The sequence below is a fragment of the Pristis pectinata genome, chromosome 21 (assembly GCF_009764475.1).
Source record: "Pristis pectinata isolate sPriPec2 chromosome 21, sPriPec2.1.pri, whole genome shotgun sequence".
In the NCBI taxonomy this organism is placed as follows: Eukaryota; Metazoa; Chordata; class Chondrichthyes; order Rhinopristiformes; family Pristidae; genus Pristis; species Pristis pectinata.
Genome location: NC_067425.1, coordinates 11,620,032 through 11,638,408, shown reverse-complemented (window position 1 = coordinate 11,638,408; position 18,377 = coordinate 11,620,032). Strand labels below are relative to the sequence as shown.

Below are 18,377 nucleotides of genomic sequence, written 5' to 3'. Positions count from 1 at the left end.
AAATCAGAACAGGTTGCAAACACTCAGCAGATCAGGGAGCACTGCTGGAAAGGGAAACTGTTAACGTCGCAAGTTAAAGATACAAACCCTGCTTCTCCCTCCACCAGTACTACCTCACCTGCTGAGTTCCAGCACTTTCTGTCCATTTCTTCCCTCACACACTTGATTTTATTTTCACTACTTTGAGCATTCTGCTGCATGTGAACTGGCTGCTGCATTCCATACTTTAGAGTAATGACCACAGCTTGAGATTGGCTTGAGCAATCCTCAAAACACGACAATCCAAAATGCTGCAAGCCAAAACAAGAGTGAATATTTGGCAAGGAGGCTTGAAAGGTGAACTGTTGGGAAATACACTTGAAATATTATGTCCATGCAGGATTAAAACAACTGCCGAATGAAGGCACATGAAAGAGAACAATCTTTAAAATGTGATGTGTGTTCAGCATCCCTTGGAAATCAATATAGGCACAAAATCCAGAAAGTGTTATGATCTTTCACTGAGTCACAGGGACTCATTGGCAAGAGCTTCAAAACTATTTTTACTTCCAAGTTTCACTCCTCCCCGCAGTTGCTGACTCGAGCTTGTACATGGTACCAGATGTTGGAATATGACTTTACGCAACAGCAACAGTCTGAGGTTTTGGACTTCCGCAAAGCTTCGAGTGGGGGGGAAAAGAAGTGATTCTTGATCTTACTTCTAAAGGATCCAGCACTATTTTTAAGATGAACATCTCCTTCGTTCTGAATTCCTGTGCAAAAGAAGATTTGCATTTTAATAGCGCCTTTCACAACACAGACTCCCAGTCACGAGTGTAATGGGCAGCTAATCCAATCCAGTATTGTTGGTTAGAAGATAAAACACACTCCAGATTTTCAGCATCTGCAGTCTCTTGTCCCATTTGCCATTAAACTTTGTCAGTCCCATTAAACTCTGACCTCACCATCTACCTTCTTGTGACCTTGCACCTTATTGCACTGCACTTTCTCTGTAGCTATGACACTTTACTCTGTACTGTTATTGTTTTTACCTGTACTACCTCAATGCTCTCTGTACTAACTCAATGTAACTGCACTGTGTGATGAATTGACCTGTACGATCGGTATGCAAGACAAGTTTTTCACTGTACCTCGGTACAAGTGACAATAATAAACCAATACCAATAAACACTGAGTCAAGTTGAGTTTATTGTCATGTGCACAAGTACGGTGAGGTACAGGTACAATGAAACACTCGCTTGTAGCAGCGTCGCAGGCAGGTAGATTCAGACAACACACAGAACATAAGTTATACATAAAATGCACAAGGCAATGGAGGGAAAAAATACTCTGCTAAACGACACAGCGCAAACACAATGCTATAGCACCATGTGCAAATCCAAAGTGCCTTTTACGGCCGCTGAGAGAGCGGGGGGAGGTGTTCGCACCGTATAGAAACGGGACCTTCGACAGTGCGGCACTCCCCCAGCACTGCTCGGAATATTCTGTGACCGAGTCTCTGCAGTGAGACGTGAACTCACAACCTTCGGAGAGGCAGCACTCACGTCGGTTAGATAATCCGTCGGTTGAGGCATAAATAATTAGTGCCTAATAGACCAGCTCCCGCCCCCTCCTCCACAGTCTGGACTTGATACACTCGGCGCGCAGTAGCTGCATTTCTCCCGGATCTCCAGCAGGAAGCTGCATTGCTCTAAGCGCCGGCACCTCTCCATTTCCATCTGTTGACCTCGACGGCAGAGAGAGAGCGAAGAAGGAAGGGGAAGAAGCTTTCGCCGACAAACTTGCCCGGAGTGGCGGCGGAGCGCTGGGTGCCCGGCCGTGCCGGTGAGTGAGAGCGGTGGGCTCGGTCCGTGTGGCTGCGGGACCCGGGGGAGGGTGGTCGGGCGGGTGAAGGAAGGGGGGATACAGTCGGCGCTTTGTCCCCCTCCACTCGCCATTGTACCTCCGCCAAGCTGCATCGGGCTGGGATTTTTTTAAAATATATATTAACAGCAATAATGTCTCGGCCTCGGCTGCAGAAACCAGCCACACACCTTGTGGGGCTGGGTGAGAGAGGAGGAAGGGGGAGCTTCTCAACCAAACCCACCAATGCATTTCCTTGTGTGACCAGGTTTATTTCTTTTAATGCACTCAGAGGATTGGTTTAAGCGGAAAAAAAACCCTTTGCCATGTGTGTGTTAGAGAGTGCCAGGGTGCACAGGAATTTGAATGCATGTCTAAAATTAAACTTTATGGGGGCTTTCTGACTCAAACTCTCTCTCTCTCTCTCTCGCCTTCCTCCTGGTGCAGTATTGGATTTTGCATTTGGAAGATAATTCGCCTTGGTTTGCCTGCTTCCTGTTTACTCAACCCGTCCTCCTGAACCAGATCTGTTCCCACTCTTGTTTCTGATATAGCTGGTGTTTTAAAGAGAAGTCTCCGTAACATCGACACGGGCCATGGTTGTGCAGAATGCTCCCCTCCCCCTGTCCTGCAGACAGTAGTTCCTCTCGGTGGCCCCTTTCCCCAGTGACTTGAACCCAGCAGAGATTCCCTCAAGGCACGCTGTGGGCAGGTAGTGTTCAGCCACGGTCGGGCCCAGTGCCCTGGCTGCACGGTTCGGCTCCAGCACCCCCCCCCCCCCCCCCCCCGTGCTGATGGAGCTGTTGAGGAAGTTTAAGGGAAGCTTTGGAATGGGGGGGGGGGGGAGAGAAAGCAGAAAAAATCAAGTCAGGATGTTGCATTTCCCTAGCGCCTTTCATGGCCTGGGGCACCCCCAAGCGAGGTGTGTTAACTGTGATAAATGTAGAGAGAGCAGCTGAGAGCCCAAGATTGGTCATAGAACGGTACAGCACAAGGACAGGCCCTTCGGCCCACTGTCTGTGCTCACCGCTACACATCTGCCTGCACATGGTCTACAAGCCCTCCTTTCCCTGTCTGTTCTTGCGCCTGTCTAAATGCCTCTTAAATGCCACTGTCGTGTCTGCTTCCACCAGTGCCCCTGGCAGCAAGTTCCAGGTACCTACCGCTCTCTGTATTTAAAAAAAACTTGCACCACACATCTCCTTTAAACTTTCCCCCTCACACTATGTCCTCTAGTGTTTGATATTTGAACTTGGGTTGGATGTGCGTTACTTGGAGATTCCCTTTTTCAAAAAGAAAGGACTTGGGTCAAGTTGTTAGAAAGCTGTCTGAGCCATACTTGTGCCCCTAGATATTGGTTTATTGTTGTCACATGTACCTTGGTACAGTGAAGAGCTTTTGTTTGCACGCCATCCAGACAGATCATGCCATACACAAGTAACGTTACATTCCTGATGTTTTCATAGAGTCGTAGAGTACTACAGCACAGAAACAGGCCCTTTGGCCCATCTAGTCCATGCCGCCTAATCTTCTACCCAGTCCCATCTATCTGCACCCAGACCACATCCCTCCAAACCTCTCCCACCCACGTACCTATCCAAACTTCTCTTAACTGTTACGGTTGAACCTGCATCCACCACTTCCGCTGGCAGCTCGTTCCACACTCGCACCACCCTCTGAGTGAAGAAGTTTTCCCTCAGATTCCCCTTAAATGTTTCACCTTTCTGCATTCTTCGGCTTTCTTTCTGCCCAATGGAACGTTTTATTTCTCAAGTTCTGAAACCCCTCCCTTTCCCCCTTCCCCGTTCTTTTGGACCATTCCCATTCTGATTTTCTTTTGGCCAGACCTGGAAAGATTTTCCGTTACTGTTGTCATTGGGACATCCTGAAGAGTTTTGCAGCATTGCTGAATTAGTAAACAGCTTGAAGTGCAGGCTATTGTTTCGTGGGCAGGCATCGGGAAGACACAAGGTCCCGCAGCCGACACAGGAACAAGCAACCAGTTAACGTGTGTTTGTTGGTTTTTGGTAGAGTTAATGACATCTTTCCTAGGAGAATATGAATCATAGTGATGGGCAATGCCCTCAGTATTTGACCTTTCTACCATAATTGGAATCCTCATCCATCAGTGCCTCCATTTCTTCTTTTTAAAAAAAAGTCTTCCCTGCCTTCAGATCCTCCCATGCCTGGACTTTTCCCCATGCCTGGACTTTTCCCCATGCCTGGACTTTTCCCCATGCCTGGACTTTTCCCCATGACTGCTGCCTCCTCCCTTCGACTGTGCCCCTCCATCCTCCATGGTCTCTGGGCTCCTCCATCTCTGGTCTCTTGGTCACTGCTGAATTTATTGGCCACACCATTAGCAGCCTGCCGCCTTCAGCTACTTGGGACCTGGGACCCGGGACCTTGGCTCTGGAATTCCTTCCTTAAATTTCTCTGCCTCTCTTGTCCTCCAATAAAATGGTTCTTAAAACCTCCTTTGCCTGAGCCGTTGGGTGTTTTGTTGCAATGGCTGCTTTGATTCTGTCAGACTTTGTAACAGTGTGGAACACGCAATGTGATGTTGGGTTAAGGGGGTAGGGTATTGCAAGGGCAGTGTATTGGTATTATTGGTATTGGTTTATTATTGTCACTTGTACCGAGGTACTGTGAAAAGCTTGTCTTACAAACCGATCGTACAGGTCAATTCATTACACAGTGCAATTACGTTGAGTCAGTACAGAGTGCATTGATGTAGTACAGGTAAAAACAATAACAGTACAGAGTAAAGTGTCACAGCTACAGAGAAAGTGCAGTGCAATAAGGTGCGAGGTCACAACAAGGTAGATCGTGAGGTCATAGTCCATCTCATTGTATAAGGGAACAGTTCAATAGTCCTTAAGTCTGGTGGTACGTGCCTTCAGGCTCCTGTATCTTCTACCCGATGGAAGAGGAGAGAAGAGAGAATGTCTCGGGTGGGTGGGGTCTGGCTGCACAAAGTATTAGATTTGTTTCCTGATTAACCTCCATCACATCAGAGGTGAAATAAAAAATAAGTGTCAGAAACACTGAGCAGGTCAGAATCAGGTTTATTATCACCGCAGCACCTGTGGGTCTTGGTTAATCATGGAGGCAAATCCCTGGAATCTTTAAAGAACTGACTGAATGATGCAGTAGGGAGGGATACTTTATTTGGTCTGGTTGAACAGATCAATGGCTTGAACGACTTTCCTCCTGTTCAGTGGTCTTAAGATGCATCTGCTTGGATCTTGTCAGAGGGGTGTTGCGTAATAGAATGGTAATCGTATAGAATGATAAAGTGGGGTAGGATGTGGGTGTTTGTGGAAACAAAGCCCAGTTTCACACTGCACGTTGGAGAAGATGAACGGGTGGGTGTGTACCTTCTGAGAGTCAAGTACCGAGTTTAAATCTGTTTCTAGCAGTTCATACATTGTCAGTATGGCCACATCTTGGACTTTTCTTCGTGACTTATCACAGCACGGGTACTGCAGCAGTCTGATATCTCGGGAACAGGAACTTTACAAGTCTCCTCGCGTTCTGAGAAGCATGGGCGATTTTGACAAGATTGCACTCTTATTGCGTGTCCCGAGTTGTCCCTGGGGTAGTTCTCCCCCCCCCCCCACGAGTCACTGCAGAGCTTGTAGTGAAAGTTGCTGGGGTGTGGAATTTCAGAATCCAGACTCAGCAGTTACCCAGCAGCAGTAACTACTCCCCAAGTGGGGACATCAGTTTAATTACAAGTAATATGTTTGCTGTCCCTGCCCCTTTTGAGAGTAAATTGTAGGTTGGAGGGGTGGTATGGAAGTCCCCATGATTAAACATTCAGCAACCAGAGTGCACAGTGGTAAGAGGGCAGATGTTGACCTCACCAGTAGTGGCTGCAGTTATGAATATAGCTCTGACCTGGATGGCACTAAACCTCTTGAATGTTGTTCATGTGGAGTATTCTGTTGCATTAAAAGTATATAAAGTTATGAGAGGCATAGGTAGGGTAGATAGTGTTTTTTTTTCCCCCAGGGTGGAAGTGACGAGGCTAGAGGGCAGAGCTTTAAGGTGAGAAGGGGAAAGTTTAAAGGAGATCTACAAGGCAAGTGTACACGGTGGTGGGTGCCTGGAAAGTGCTGCTGGAGGAGGTAGTGGAGGAAGCAGATAAGATAGTCATGTTTAAGCGGCATTTAGACAGACGTGAACAGGCAGGGAATGCAGGGATGTGGGCCATGTGACGGGGAATGGGATTAGTTAGAATTGGTGTCACAGTTGGCACAGATATCGTGGGCCGAAGGGCCATTTCCTGCATTGTACTGTTTAAAGTTCTGTGCTGTGTCGAGCTCAATGGATGGTATCAGTTGTCTAGTTGGTTACCACCTTCCTCTGGATGCTGGAGGTTGTACCTGTGGTTTGTGCGCCCACACCAGGGTCAGAATCAGATTTATTATCACTGACTTGTATGACGTAAAATTCGTTGTTTTGCGGCAGCAGTACAGTGCAAAGACACAAACTTGCTATAAATTACTAAAATAAATAAATAGTGCATGTAAAAGGAATAACGAGGTAGTGTTCATGGACCATTAAGAAATCTGATGGCGGAGGGGAAGAAGCTGTTCCTGAATTGTTGAGTGTGGGTCTTCAGGCTCCTCTACCCCCTCCCTGATGGTAGTAACGTGAAGAGGGCATGTCCTGGATGGTGAGGGTCCTTAGTGATGGATGCTGCCTTCTTGAAGCGCCGCCTCTTGAACATGGCGGGGAGGGTTATGTCTGTGATGGAGCTGGCTGAGTCTCCAACCCTCTGCAGTTTCTTGCAATCCTGTGCATTGGAGCCTCCATACCAGGCGGTGGTGTAACCAGTCAGAATGCTCTCCACCGTACATCTGTAGAAACTTGCAAGGGTCTTTTGTGACATACTGAATCTCCTCAAACGCAAATCCTGTTGTGGGGTGGGTGAGTTGCTCTGTGCTGGTCAACAGCCCCACATCTGACCTTATAATGAAGGAAAGGACACTGATGACAAACCTGAAGAAAACGATTCCCACAATCAGTTACTTAAACAAAAGTACCTCATTGTTTTTATTCTTCCACTGGATGTGAGAGCTGCTGGGACAATTAGCCTTGAGAGGTATGGCATGCTGGGATATTTTGGAGACCAGTTAAGAGTTAACCACGTTGCTCAGAGTGTGGCGTCAGGCATGTGGCTGTTTACCAGTAACAGAGCAGCCGGCAGCAGAAGTTGGACAATACCCTGGCTTGGGCTGACAAGCGGTGGGTAACACTTCCAGCATGTGGTGGCAAGCATCAACCAACTTGACAGTCTGCTGGAGGAACTCGGTGGACCCTCTGAATTCCTTCAGCAGATTGTTTGTTGCTCTGGATACCAGCACCTGCAGTCTCTTGTGTCTCTTCTTAACTAACTAGACAACAGCTACCATCCACAAGCTCAGCACAGCAGTGCAACCAAATGTTTCAGATCGCAACAATCTAGGTTCGTTGTGTCCAGCTCAGAGCTGCTTCCCTTACTGCAGCCACTGATGCTGAGCTCAATGTTCACCGCACCAACCCCCCCCCCACCAACAGTACACTCTAGCTGCTTTGTGTATCATCCTTGGGCAAGGACTCAGCAATCACACAGGAGCAGTATCTATCTCACCATGGGTACGTCAGTAGCACCTCAGCGTAGGCATAAAGAACGGCAGATCTCCTTCCCTGCAGGATCCCAGTGAACTGTGAGTAGTTCTAATGGTGCCATGACTAATGTTGGTTTTCATTCTATGGTTGTGATTGTTTAATTAACTGAATTCAAATGTATGAACTACCATAACGGGGTTTAAAAAATTCTTTGGCTCATTAATTGGCCTCAGAATTGCTGGTCCAGGAATATAGCCACTGTGCTCTTCTAAAGCTGTTAGGATTGCCCCAAGATGGTTAAGGTTGCCATATAAAAACAGGTTTCCTTTTTGGTTCAGGAGCTGTGCAGTGATGCCCTGGGACTGCGGTCACTGGGTTCTGCCGGTCACAGTCGTCTTCCAGTTCGCTAGGCCCCGCGGCACCTCTGGTTGTTTGACACTTGTCTTGCTTGGGGACCCGTTGTTGTGTCCCTGGCACGTGCTTGCACCTCTCCTCAGCACTGACCTCTTGCTGAGGGCTGAGGTCTGGAGCCGAAAGGTTCTGACGAAATCCCAGCTCTGTGTCCCGAGATGAGAAACAGAAGCCCTTGAGCTTTCTCTGCCATCCAATGAGATTGCGGCTGATTCTGTGCCTCAAGTCCACTTTCTCACCCAATTCCTGTATCCTCTGATCTTGCTCTTCAAAAATCCATCCATCTCAGCCTCGAATATACTCACTGACCGGAGCCTCTGGTGTAGACAATTCCAAAGTTTTACAGCCTCTCAGTTTAAAAAAAATCTCTCCTCTCAGTCCTAAATGCCTGATTCCTTTTGCCAGGACTGTAATCCTTGGCTCAGAGCTTCAGAGCCTGAGGAAGAAATATTCAGCATCCACCCTGTCAGTTGCACTTCAGGAACCATCCCTCTGAATATTAGCCATAAATGAAGATTTGTTTCATAATTGTAAAATGCCAGGACCTGATTCCAGTTAGTTTGTAGCTGGTAGTCCTGAAGTAGCATGCCTGCTCTTTGGTGCTAGGTTAGAGGGGTTGTTGCCATCCTAACTGTTTGGAAGTACAAGGGGCCGGGGAGGGTGTCACTGAATTGGCTGAGCCTCCCATGGATTGGACACGGCGCCAGAAGAGAGACAAGCGTAGGTGAGTCTACACTAGGGCTCCGCAGCAGACTCTGCCCCCTGTCCATTGACTGTTGTGGTCTCCTGGTCACTGTCTCCAGCAGAACCAGACCGTTCACTCCTTACCTCTGATGTCCAACATCCACCCCTATGATAACACCTGTCTCACATCACCCATCACCTGTGGCTCTCAGTCCAATAGTGCTTCAAGTTTTTAAAAATTCCCATTTTAGTTTTCAAATCCCTCGGTGCTTTCATCACTTCTTATCTCGGTAACGTCTCCCGACCCTCCAGTTGACGTGCTCCTCCTGTTCTGACTCATCGCATCACCTGGGTGACTGAGCCTTGGACTAGAGAGAAGGTGCTAGGAAAACTAAATGGACTAATGACTGATAAGTCTCCCGTACCGGATGAGGTGCATCCCTGGGTTCTGAAGGAGGTGGCTTTAGAGGTAGCAGAGGCATTGGTGATAATTTTCCAAGAATCAATAGACTCTGGCATGGTTCTGGAGAACTGGAGGGTCGCAAATGTAGTTCCGCTGTATAAGAAAGGTGGGAGGCAGCATAAAGGAAATTACAGACCTATTAGTCTGTCGACAGTGGTGGGAAAGTTATTAGAATCGATCCTCAAGGATGGGGTTATGGGTTATGGAATACCTAGAGGTGCAAGGGAAGATAGGTCCAAGCCAACATGTTTCGTGAAGGGAAGATCCTGCCTGACCAACCTATTGGAGTTTTTTGAAGAAATCTCAGGTAGGGTGGATAAGGGAGAGGTAGTAAATGTTGTGTATTTGGGCTTTCAAAAGGCCTTCGACAAGGTGCTGCACAAAAGACTGATTAATAAGATGAGAGGTCATGGAATTACAGGTGGGAAAACGTAATGGGTGGAGCATTGGCTGGTTGGCAGAAAGCAAAGGTTGGGAATAAAAGGACCCTGTTCTAGTTGGCTACCAGTTACTAGTGGTGTTCCGCAGGGGTCAGCGTTGGGGCCGCTTCTTTTTACCCTGTACATTAACGATTTGGATGATGGAGTAAATGGTTTTGTGGCTAAGTTTGCAGATGACACCAAGATAGGTGGAGGAGTAGGGAGTATTGAGGAGACAGGTAGGTTGCAGAGAGACCTAGATAGTTTAGGAGAATGAGCAAGGAAATGGCAGATGAGATTCAATGTTGAGAAATGTGCAGTTGTACACTCTGGAAACAGAAATAAACAGGCAAATTATTATCTAGAAGGGGGGAAAATTCAAAGTACAGAAGTACAAAGGGACTTGGGGGTACTCGTGCAGGATACCCTAAAGGCTAACCACCAGGTCGGATTGGTGGTAAAGAAAGCGAATGCTATGTTGACATTCATTTCGAGAGGTATAGTGTAAGGAAGTGTTGATGAGGCTCTACGGGGCACTAGTGAGGCCTCATTTGGAATACTGTGTACAGTTTTGGGCCCCATATCTTAGGAAGAACGTGCTGATGTTGGAGAGGAGATATACGAGGATGATTCCCGGAATGAAAGGGCTTACATATGATGAGCGTTTGTCGGCTCTTGGACTGTACTCACGAGTACAGAAGAATGAGAGGGGACCTCATAGAAACATTTAAAATGTTGAAAGGACTGGACAGAGTAGATGGGGCCAAGCTGTTTCCCTTGGTGGGTGAGTCTAGGTCCAGAGGGCACAATCTTAGAATTAGAGGGTACAGGTTTAAAACAGAGATGAGGAGAAATTTCTTTAGCCAGAGGGTAGTGAATTTATGGAATTCCTTGCCACGTACAGCAGTGGAGGCTAGATCACTGGAGGCATTTAAGGAGGAGATAGATATCTAATTAGTCAAGGGATATGGGGATAAGACCAGAAATTGGGGTTAGAATAGTGGGTTTTTTTCCCCCATTTCTCATTCTTTTCCTTTTTTCCCCTTTTCTTTGGAGCGGACTTGATGGGCTGAATGGCCTACTTCTGCTCCCTTGTCTCGTGATCTTGTGAGCTCCGGCCTTGAGCTGTGGAATTCCTTCCCTACCTCTTCCCTCTTCCCTGAAGCTCTGTAAAACTAACCGAGATTGTCCCCAACATCCCCTCCTGGCTTGGGGTCAGATTTTACTTGATTATGGGCCAAGTGTGGACAAGTGGGGCTTGCTCAACTGGACCACTTGGTCGGCATGGATGAGTTGGCCAAAGGGCCTTTTTCCGTGCTGGATAATTCTGACCATCTCCTGAGCAGCAGGTTGGAATCCAAGTCGTGGATTTTGCCTCAAAGGGGATGTCGGAATTCTCTGAGCAATGGAAAGGATGTTGTAAATGGAAAAGTGGATAACGGAGCTAAAAGGGGGATTTCATCCACGGTAGTAAGAGATGGTGGGACGAGAGGCCATTTTGGTCATTAGTCCTGCTCATTTTCAACCTCCAGGAGTGAAAACTCTGCATTAGCATTCCTTAAACCCCAAAGGTTTCAAGTGAAACTCAAATATCGTTCTATCCTCTCCGCTTCCCTCCTTGCATTTCCAAATAAATGCCTCTCGTCCCAGGAGGCATTCAGTGCGGGCTGATCACTAGTAACGGAGCAGCCTCCATCAGCCCAGAACAGGAGTTGGACAACCTCCTGTCTAGGGCTGACAAACGGTAGGTAACACTTCCAGTACATAGTGGCAAGTGTATTCTGGTGGTGGGACATCAGGAGAGCCGCAGAAAGAAAGAGAAGACGCCCATTCCTGGATTAGTTGCCACTGCACGATAACTCATTGAAGTGACACGCTATCACTTGACTGGAAATGCAGATTAGGTGGCACCCATGTGTTTTGAAGTGATGAATGTGATACACAAACCTGACTTGCTCCAGATTCGATGACTGGCTCACGTGGGGCACCTCCTGTTCATGTGGATTGAAGGGAAATAAAGCTGGTGGATTTGAAAGTGGCAGCTGAACCCAATATGTACATCTCAAAGTGCAGATTCCAGGATACATGTGTCCCAGTCTTGCAGCTTGCTGCTACATTATGGTGAAAAAGAGGAATTCCATTTCATGTGAAGCCAATTTAAGTGTAACCCTTGGAGTATATTAAAGTAGTAACTGGGCCATCCAGCTTAAAAGTTAGCTTTGTTTCCCTTGCCCCAGATGCTGCCTGACCTTTGGAGTATTTCCACCATTTTGTTTTTATTTTAGATTTCCAATATCTGCAAATTTTTTCAGTTACTGGGGTTTTTCTCCAACTTGTCACTGGAACCAAGGCCCTATTTGCATGTGGTTGACTCCAGTGGGCAGGCCATGCTGTTCACACACCCGACACCGGTCTCTTGAATCAGTCCCTCTATTCTGAGATTGCCACAGCAAGAGATTCACAGGATGGACAGAGGGGAAGGTTAAAGGATGTGCGCAAAGTCTTCTTGGGAAAATGCAACATCCCACAGGTTCCTGGGAATCCCTGGACCGTGTCTGCCTAGAGTAGAGAAGGAGCATTCAGAATGCTCCAGAGAACCTCAAGTCCCTGCTTCAGGAGCACACAGAAACCCTGGGTAAAATGGTAGAAGGAGCACACCAGCTCAAATGACCCTTTCATTGCCATCAGCCATCCCCTGCCCCGTCTCGGGAAGAGACTGCAGTTCCCACATCAGCCCCATTAGTGGAAGCAAAGTCCACCTCGATCCATGACTGAAATGAGAACACGTCCAGTTTAAATAGTTTGTTCTGTGAGCTGCAGGCACTTTGTTCCTCTAACAAATTGGTGTGAGGTGCTCTGTGTTAAGTTCAACATAAAACAGCATGCCTCAGTTCAGGCAGTCCAGATTTAATACCACAGAAATCTCCAGCTCCACTTCACTGACTGCCTTCATTTTCTTTGGAAGTCCTCAGTACTTGGAGTGCCTCCCATTCAGCCTGGAGACAATGGGTTTTATTATGTCCTACCACTGTTTCTCCCCCATTTATATATTTTCTTTGAATGTATCATGACTGCGTTTTGAGAAGTTGAAATTTGGACTGGATTCCCCTTTCCTCGCCCCCAGCTGAGGAAGCATTTTAAATTTGAATGTTGAGCCTGTGGGGACTGGGCTCTTTGGAAGCCCTGGTTCCCAGTTTTGGGGATTTTTATTTTGTTGTTGTTTTTGTTGTTGGCCATCTTCCCTCATTGTCCTGCAGAGAGATTCAGGGGTCCCAAATCCAACCGAAGGGAGTTGGCAACGTTGGAAATTGGTGCAAGTTAATTTTATGGGCCACCATGCAGTCTAATTGGCGAGGAATTTCCCTTTCCAGTGAAATAAATCTAACTTAATTCTTGCCCCGATTGAATTAGTGGGGGCTCCAGATCTGTGTAGTTGACGTTCATACCACTGTCTGGCCTTGTGCCAAGTAAGCTGTTTTTTTTCTCTCAGGAGGAGTCGTTGATGTGGACTCCTTCAGTCCTTGGTAAGGAACTGCATTTCACCCTCACACCCACTATGTGGGTGAAGACATTTTAGTGTTGGCATGGATTGCATTATTTGTGGTGCCTCTGCAGTTCACCATCCTCGATCCAGGGTTTGTGGGACAAGGTTTGTTAGTGCCTTCTATGTCTTGTTTTGGAGAGTGACTGTTATATATTTTCTTTGGCTCTCCTCCTGTGTTCTTTTTCCCCCCACCCCTTGACCCTTTAAAAAATACCTGACGGGATGTTTACTGTGGATTCTGCCGAGTCTCTGAAGCGTGGTCCGAAATTACCACTCTTCAAGCATGGGTGCTCACCGGCAAACTAACTGTCTGGGGTGGATAGTCAGAGCCTTGCTGCATGGAGACGGGCCCTTTGGCCAACCGAGTCCACACCAACTATCAAGCACCCGTTTACACATGTTGGATGCCAATCCCATTTTATTCCCCTCGCCCTCCCAGATTCTACCATTCACCTGTTCATTAGAGGCAATTTACAGTGGCTGACTAACCTATCAAATTGTACGTCTTTGGGCTGTGGGACGAAGCTGGAGCACCCGGAGAAAACCCACGCAGTCACAGAGAGAGTGTGCCAACTCCACGAGGAAGAGGTTAATCCTCGTGCACTCTGCAACACAGTCACCAGCAACAGGTGGGTTGCTCGCTGCTTTTCTATCTTAATTTATCCTTCTGCTGCGTGTGTCTGAGACCTTCCCCTTGACTTGCAGAACCTTTGTCTAACTAGGCACAGATGGAGATCACAGCTGAACCACAGCAGCTGAGAGTTCACTCACTAAATCATTGGTCAAGTCCTTGAGAAGTTCCACCTTCCTCGTTGCTCTCGGTAGCTGAAACTTGCGTCAGGTTATGGGGTTTATTGTTTTCTTTCTCTTCCAGTCCTTGCTTTGGAAAAAAAAGTCAGTCCTTTTCTATTAGAGAGAGAATTAGTAAAAGGATCTGGAAAGACTTCCTGTCTCACATTCCTTGAATTGCACAGCGGTTGAAGGAATTAATTCTTAGCTTGAGTGAATTTGCAGGGACTCGCTGGGTCACGCAATGTGGCTGGCAGTCAGATTCCGTGAGCCGGCCCTTGTGTTGAGTTAGCTGGGTGGTGGCCTTGGGTCCTTCCAGTCCTGGGCAATGGGGAGCAAAATGATGTCGGGTTCTTTGTATTTCCTCTCCCATGTTACAGTTGTGTGTTCCTGAGCATCGGCTAAACCTCAGGTTATTCTCTGCTGTGGAATAACCAACCAATCCCATCTGGGGTGAATCATGAGCAGTGACCAGTTTTGTGTGGTACCTGGGGTGGTTGGTGTTGCCCTCTAGCTCTTTGCCAGCAGCAGGGATCTTAACCTCCTGAAGGGTCATTGAACTGAAACATTAACTCTGTTTCATCTTCCACAGATGCTGCCTGACCTGAGTGTGTGTAGAACTGTTTTTCAGCACCTGTAGTTTTTTTTGGCTTTTCTATTAAAGTCCAGGTCAATGACTTGAAGCATTAATTCTGTTTTTAAGGGCTGCCTGACCTGCTGAGTATTCCCAGCACTTTCTGGTATTATTTTCAACTCCAAGCACTCTCGGTGAGGGTGCTTGGTTCCTAGTTGATGGGTGTGGTAACATGGTGGTGAAGGATCTGTAGGCCTGGTCACAAGTTCAAATCCCAGTATGTGATTTGATTTCAGTTAATTAATTCTGAAGGCTAATATCAGTAATAAGCATGAAGTTACAAGATCCTAAACATCTATCTAGTTCATTAACATCCTTTGTTGAAGGAAATTTGCTGTTCTTACCTGGTTTGGCTTTTGTGACTCCATATACACAACTGCCCTCCAGAACGGCCACTCATTTGGAGAACTACTAAAGGCTGGTCTTGACAGCCACACCTTTGTCCAGTAAATGTATATATGTGTGATGGCTCCAATGGGAAGGGGAGTGGTGAGAAGGACAGGCTGAGCCTTGCAGTGGTACAGTTATTCTGTTTTATTCTCCCTTCTCTCTGCTCTGTGCACCTTTGCTGGGGGATATGTGCTGTTTGGAACTCATTGCAGTCAGCTTCTATATGAAAGGTGAGAAATATCAGTCCAAACTTTGCCATTCACTACTTTGGACCTGGGCTGCCTTGTATTTCTGTCTCGATCCGGCTTAAAGCAACTTTAATGCTCGATGTATATGCATTCTACTTGATAATATAAGTAACGTGCACCTCACTTTCACCAGTTTGCTTAGCTCTGCTCCTGATGTAACCTAGGTCAGCTCAGTGCAGTCGGGCAACTGTATAGTTGAGGTTTTCCTCTTTAGTGACGTTCCCGCCTCTTTTGAAAGAAGTGATAGTCTTTTTTTTCAAAAAAGCTTTTATTGTGGAATGATTTCCAAGCAGTGCAAGGGTGATTCTAAGGGAACAGCTTAAGTGGTGGTGTGACATAAAGGTTAAGTTGGTGGACACGCAGCAAAGGTTCTGTGCCATTGATTCAGAGATGCGAGTTCAAGTGACACCATGGCAGCTGGGGAATTTAAATTCAAGTAATTAGATAAATATGGTATTTTTCTTTCAAAAAAAAAGGCATTTCTATGCTAATTTTTTTTTTAAAACAAGTAATCTTAGTAACAATGACTGTAAAAGCACTGGATTCTTTTAACCTGTGGTTGGTGAATGTTCTGTGGGGGAATGTCTGCTGGTTTTGTCCAGTCAGGTGATTCCAGACCTACCGTGATTGACTCAGCTCCCTCCTTGGTACAGGGGCAAATTGGGAGGGACAATAAATGCTGGCATTGCCAGCAACATCCACGTCCTGTGAGAAAATAATGGGGGGAGAAAAAGGAAACAAATCCCTGCCTTGACATCCAAATAATCAGTTAAGTTTTTTTTTCCGTAATGTTTGACTGATGGACTTAACTGTTGAGAGCTTTTATTTCGCTGTGGTTGACATTTGGAACTAATCATTTCAATGCACATGACAGCATTCTGAGAAATTTCAGCACAGGAGGAAGCTGACTCATATTTTGCCTTTGCTGAATCTAAACTGCTCTTGAAGTGGTGTCCTGGGGCTCACTGCCCTCTTCCTCCAAACATCAGGAGGTTACGCCACTTGAATCAGCTCTGTGGAAACCAGGGAGAGTCCAGACAGCTGTGCGGTGCGATGTGACTCCCCTCAGCTGGGTTTGTTTCGGCTACGTCTAGGAGCGGTGAGATGAAATTGGTTGACCGTTTGATTTCCCTTCCCGCGATCTCTAATCGGCACCTTGCGACAGGTGCTCCTGTAGGACATTCCTCGGCTGTTGAATTGTTTATGCAGTTGGCAGATTGATGGTTGTGGTACTCAAGCCCCTGAAGTGTTCTCTCTGGTCTTGGGCTTGAGGCCCAGTGGTGGCTGTGACCTGTTGTTTGACCTTGGTTAATGAAGCATTGCTCATTCTAGCCTGTTATCCTGCCCTCTCACCAATAAGCTGTTGTTTGGCTCTCTTTTGTGATGACTGTCTCTCATTTCCATTTAGAAATGTGATCTTTTTTGAGAAGTACCTCATTTTTAAAAACTATCATTAAGTTTGTGGTCTGTGGTTCAGTGAGGTATATGTTTTGGCCAGGACACCAGTGTGAACTCGACATATTTGTTTTAAATAGTGCCTTGGCATCCTTGCTGTCTAAGAGAGCACTCGTATCCTCTGTTTAACATCTCATCCAAAAGCCAGTACCTCTCACCATGTGGCTCTCCCGCAGCACTTCACTGTACATGTCAGAGTTAGTGCCGAAGTGTGTGGAGTGGGATTTGAACTCAGGACCTTGTGATACAGCCACCCCCCCCCCCCCCCCCCCCCCCCACTCACCCTGCAAAGCTTGGCTGACTAGTGGGCCTGTGGTAAACACAGCTGTGATGGAGTGTGCGCTGCCTCTTGTCAAGGCTTTGGACTTTAAAAAAAAATCTCGCTCAATGTGCACAGTGAATGGGGAGTGTTACTGAACAGCGAGACATTGGGGTTCAAGCATTTCGTTCCCTGACTGTGGCGACACAGGTGGACATAGTGGTGAAGAAGGCACGGGGTATGCTTGCCTTCATCGGCCGAGGCATCGATCACAGGAGTTGGGACATCATGGTACAGTTGCACAGATCGTTGACTGGGCTGGACTTGGAGTATTGTTTGCAGTTCTGGTTACCGCACTGTAGGAAGGATGTGATTAAGTTAGAGAAGGTGCAAAAAACAGGAATGTTGCCTGGACTGGAGGGCTTGAGTTAAAAGGAGGGATTGGATAGGCTGGGACTGTTCTCCCTGGAGTGAATGAGGCGGAGGTGTGTAAAATTGAGGGAAGGTTGATGGTTGGTCTTTCTTCCTCTAGAGCAGCTGAGTTGAAAGATGGTAAATTGGTTTAGAACCAAAGTACAGTGAGAAACTTGTTTTGCAGCTAGAGGGCATAGGTGGCGGCACGGTAGTGTAGCAGTTAGCATAACACTATTACAGCGCCAGCGACCCGGGTTCAATTCCTGCCACTGTTTCTACGTTCTCCCCGTGTCTGCGTGGGTTTTCTCCGGGTGCTCTGGTTTCCACCCACGTTCCAAAGATGTACCGGTTAGTAGTTGTGGGCATGCTATGTTGGCGCCAGAAAGACTGGCAACACTTGCGGGCTGCCCCCAGCACATTCTCAGTAACACAAAAGGATGCATTTCACTGTGCGTTTCGATGTACGTGTGACTAATAAAGATATATATCTTTAAGCTGAGAGGAGAGAGATTTAAAGGGGTCCTGAGGGGATAAATTTTTCACATAGACGGTGGTAGTTATAAGGTACAAGCTGCCAAAAGAGGTCGTAGAGACGGGTTCAATTTTAACATTTTAAAGATATTTGGATGGGGACATGGGCCAAATGCAGGCAAATGGGATGAGCATAGATAAGCATGTAGGTCAGCATGGACGAGCTGGGCCAAAAGGCCTGTGTCCGTGCTGTATAACTCCGTGAATCTATGATTCAGATGCTGCCCTTGGGACAGTCTCGCTCGGTGCCGAGCCAGTGGCTGATCTGTGCTGCTGGGTTCACTGTCACCAACTTACTGTGTGAGCCAGGAGCTCTTCCTTGCTACTTCCACCTGGTACCTTGTTGCAGGAGACTGCTGGACTGGAGAGTGTATTCACAAATAAGTGTCTGTTCCTTGGGAAAAGTTTTCACAAAGTTCCCGAGTGCTTCATTGCACCTGGATTGCTGAGGTGTGTGTGGTCATTTGTCTGTAAGCTTATTGGGCAATTTCTGCACGTGTGGGTTGGACACATTGGAGCTGGGATGAATGACCAGTTATTTTCTCTCTTCTAGCTGGAGGGAACGTTGGCTCAGATGGAACTTTTTCTTTCAAATTGCAAATGTGTAATTTTTTTTTGTAATTATTGCCCCCATCTGGGGCCTCGTCTGACAGACCCTACCTCTGACAATCCATT

The 18,377-nt window shown here is 47.0% G+C and overlaps 1 protein-coding gene across 3 annotated transcripts in view; it reads left to right on the top strand.

Annotated features, from left to right (window-relative positions):
- Positions 1 to 1,260: 1,260 nt before the first annotated feature.
- cuedc1b (CUE domain containing 1b) overlaps positions 1,261 to 18,377 on the top strand; it is a 108,860-nt gene continuing 91,743 nt past the window's right edge. Inside the window, exons 1-3 of one of the 3 annotated variants that reach the window (XM_052035281.1) lie at positions 1,261 to 1,824; positions 12,929 to 13,087; positions 13,422 to 13,611. The gene's annotated coding sequence lies outside the window, so the exon portion shown is untranslated. The remainder of the gene's footprint in view (positions 1,825 to 12,928; positions 13,088 to 13,421; positions 13,612 to 18,377) is intronic. The other 2 variants (XM_052035280.1, XM_052035279.1) reach the window with 2 other exon arrangements.